At 35.1% G+C, this 4,216-nt stretch overlaps 1 long non-coding RNA gene across 3 annotated transcripts in view; it reads left to right on the forward strand.

The window, feature by feature from the left end:
* Positions 1-3,004, forward strand: part of LOC108517187 (uncharacterized) — a 170,506-nt gene extending 167,502 nt beyond the window's left edge. For all 3 annotated transcript variants that reach the window (XR_001882024.1, XR_001882030.1, XR_001882026.1), the window contains one exon: positions 2,339-3,004. This is a non-coding gene — a long non-coding RNA (uncharacterized LOC108517187). The remainder of the gene's footprint in view (positions 1-2,338) is intronic.
* Positions 3,005-4,216: the final 1,212 nt, after the last annotated feature.

Below are 4,216 nucleotides of genomic sequence, written 5' to 3' on the forward strand. Positions count from 1 at the left end.
ACTTAAAGTATAATAAAAAATAATAATAAAATAAAATAAAATAAAATAACCCATTTCTTTTTGGCATTTCCAAAGTATGCCACTTAGAATCCATAGAAACAAGGCCTCTTTAAAACTTGTATTTCATTGGTTTGTTTATATCTAATTAAACATCATAATTTCAATATTAGTTGAAATTTTGTGCAATTACATAATTATGTACATATTATATACAATTAGTACAGTTGGCACTAACACATTTGGCAGCAAGCACAACTAACTCTTTTTTAGTAAGCATACAACCCAACTGGAAGCCACAGAAGAACGTGCGCTGGCCAGAGAGTAGCCACTTAGCCATGAGCACCTAGTATGCTATGGACATCCATCAGTATGATTACGGAGAGAATGGAAAATGAGAGTTAATCTAGCAAGGTGGCTAATTCAAAGTTGGTCAAAAGAGCTCCTACTCAGTTTCCAAACCCAAAAGGATGACTGAATTATTCTCAAGTTGTCAGAGTTCCCTGGCAATTAATTCATTTACTTTCTTAAACAGTGATTTAATTTTTATATTTTCCATCCAATGCCCTTTCTCCAATCTACCTGCCAGTAGTACCTATTGCTTCTAAGATATTGTGGAAGAATCATGTTTTATGTGATCATCACCATATTATATATTTTCATAGAATGAATACTTAAATAATTAAGTAGTGACACAACCTTGGGGAGCAGGAGGAAAGCACAAGGTTTTTGGAGTGGCTTTGAGTGTCTGGACTGAGACTTTTAAATATTTCTTTCTCCAACTCATCAGCACATTTTAAAAGTCACTGGTTCAACAACAACAACAACAACTAAGCCAGAGTATGTATGTGTATTTGTGTGGGAGTGAGGGGATATGTTATGCTTGTGGGGCCAAGTCCAGAAGAAAAATGCAATCATTATACATTAAAGACAATCTCTGAATCCTTTCAATAAATGCCAGTGCATCTGAGTGGCTTGTTGGGCTTTGATATACCTCTCTTCACTTACCAGGAATTAGAGATGAACTCATAAACTAATTGTAGCTCATACAAGATTGCCCTATCACTAAATACGATTTTACTACAGTCAAGTATCATCATTTTAGAAAATATTTTTTCTCAAGAAATCAAGGTAACCAGTTTCAAAACAATAAACACTAATCAAAATTTTGATTTGGAATTAAGAATGAAAATATTTAAAGTAAATTTTTGAAGTATTAATATAATTCTTCTCTCTGAAAGAACTATACAGGAGCTATGAGAGATGAATGTTGTCTTCAATTTATTCTGTCTTTTTACAGTGAAATAATAATAGAATCTCAATGTAAAGGTGTATTTGATATTATTTATCATTTGTAAGTACAGGAAGAGGCTCCGAGAGGTGTAGTAACTCAGCAAAGGTTATTCACCTTTATAATGATAAACCAGAATTAAAATTCTAGTTTCTTGACATAGAATCCACATTTTACCAACAACTTGTATCCCTACTTATTATCACAACACAATATATCCATCAATACATTCTACTAAAAAAACCCTTAGAAGGTCTTGGTTTAGATTTTTTTAAATTTACAGCTAAATTATATTGTATTTGACATCAATAAATGATTATAATGCTAAAAGAAGAAATAATTTTAACTTCTCAGAGCTGCAGAATGTAAAAAGAATTCTAATGTATGTATTAGTCAGTGCACTCTAGTTTTTTTTTGTGCTAACAAACACCCTCATAATGTCAGTGGCTTAACATAACAAATATTAGTGCCAGTGTTACACATACTGGAGGCTGGTGGAAGCTTCACCATCTTGTAGTTGCATAATCTGCATGAATATGTGGGATCAGATGTTGTAAATAAAAATGTCTCACTCTGAGGATAAAAGACTGGAGATTGCACATAGGCTTTCAAAGCCTCACTTAGAAAGTGTCATGTTGTGAGAGAGTCAGGAAGCATAAAGGAACAAGTAAAATATTTGATGAGCATTAATGTCTCTATCTCATTTTTAACTTATTATGCATCTTCTACTTACAGAGTATAAGATGGTATTGCATAGAGTCTGTTTTAGCTAAGTCTTTAGCTAACCATATTCATGAATTCACGAATATGGTCTTTTGACCCTGGTTACATTGCCTGCATTTCCCCGTGGTTTATGTATAATACACACCAAATACGAGTTCATCCATTTCTCCATTATCTGAAGACAATCTTAGTATAAAAAATTTGAAATATCTGATTAATTTTTATATTGATTACATGTTGAAATGCTATTTTGGATATGCTGGGTTACATAAAGTACATTATTCTAATTAATTTTATCCCTTTACTTTTTTCAATGTGACTCTTAAGAACTGTGAAGGTCTGAGTTTTTAATCCTACTTTCCGGCTAACAAGTGAACCTGCCACATTTTCATGGATGCTGACAGAAGACATGATTCTCCTGGGTCAGAAATAAAGGAATGTATTACCCATGCTACCGCCAACAACATGAGCTTTGTATTTGGAAACAATCAGTTCCCATTGTTCCTCCAAGTCCTTTGGGAGCAATGCAGAGCAGCCCAAGTGGGCTGTGTGCGTGCAGTTTGCTCATTTAACAGTTGAGGGAATGAAAATCTTTTATGATGAGCTAGAAGGAAACCTACCTGACTTCTGCATTGGAGAGAGACATTATTATACCAGACAACAAACATCTACACTTTCTTCCAGAGTGACACACTATCTCTATCTTCCAAAGTTCTTTTTTATACAAACATCCTTAAAAGACAGACAAGAACAAAAGGGTAATTACTGCCTTGCCCGTAAGAAACATGAGATATCATAGATAATTAGCTCCCAGGAGAGGCTACTAGAAAATTAAAAATCACATACGTGGCTTGCATTATGTTACTTTTGGACAGAACTGTTCTTAATCTTTCTTCCAATTGTATGAGCTGCTTAAACTAAAAATGTTCCTTTGCAGTTATGTAAACAGCAATCCCTCACCCTATGTTAAAGTCAGACCCTGTGGTATCCTTTTACCCGATGAAAGCAATTATGGTTTTAAAACATTGTCTCCTATGTGATTTATTAAACTATAAATGTGATAGGTGAATTTGTTAATGAACCACAGAAATATTAGTAAAAAATTACTACTTTGGGGAATCTTGTCTCCTTATGTTATTCACTAGCACAGTAGTAGAGAGAGGTAAGAAACTTTTTAATATTTAGCATATCTCCTCCCTTTCTCAGTTTCCAGATCATCCCAAAATATAAAGTTAAGTCAGAGCTTACAAGAATCCAAGGGGGAGAGAGAGGAGCTGCAAGCTCTCCAAATGCATTACTTTCAAGTAAGGCAAACTGACAAAACATAGCAAAAATAATCTCTCCCCAAATACAACCCACAGGAAAGCTCTAGAGAACATGCATGTATTGTCTGAAATTATGCACTGTTAAAGGAAATAGATTAAACTTGATGAAAGCAAGGAAAAGCAGGCTGTACATACAGAATTGCTCTGGAGATTTCTTGTTTGTTGGGTACTATACCAGTTCCACCATCCATCCCTGGAGAGAGCAAATTCACAGAGCCTAAAGGGGAGACTAAAAAGGACTCTTTTTGACCTTGGATAGTATTTCATCCCTTAAAGACTTAAGAAAGACTTGACATTTGGAAAAAAGTCGTCAACAGTGAGGGGGCACTCACATGCCTCTACCACAGGTAAAAGAATGAGGTTAATAAGCTTGTCTCATGACTGTCAGGTTCTGTCACAATTGTCCCTAGTCTTGAAAATATAGCCATAGGAGATTGCAATAAGTACATTGATATGGTTTGGCTCTGTGTTCCCACCCAAATGTCATGTCGAATTATAATCATATAATCCCCAGGTGCTGAGGGCAGGACCTTGTGGGAAGTGATTGGATTATGGGAGCAGTTTCCCCAATGCTGTTCTCTTGATAGTGAGTTCTCACGATATCTGATGGTTTTATAAGTGCTTGACAGTTTTTCCTGTACACACTCTCTCTCACCTGCTGCCATGTAAGACGTGCCTGCTTCTCCTTCTGCCATGACTGTAAACTTCCTGAGGCCTCCCAGCCATGTAGAACTGTGAGTCAATTAAACCTCTTTCCTTTATAAATTGCCCAGTCTTGGGTATTTATGGCAGTGCAACAACAAACTAATATGTATATTTATAAAATTCTACAACATACATTTAAGGAAACAATTGAAGTTAAATTTACTTACTCCTTTCG

Source organism: Rhinopithecus bieti, unplaced genomic scaffold (assembly GCF_001698545.2).
Source record: "Rhinopithecus bieti isolate Rb0 unplaced genomic scaffold, ASM169854v2 scaffold_39006, whole genome shotgun sequence".
Classification (NCBI taxonomy): domain Eukaryota; kingdom Metazoa; phylum Chordata; class Mammalia; order Primates; family Cercopithecidae; genus Rhinopithecus; species Rhinopithecus bieti.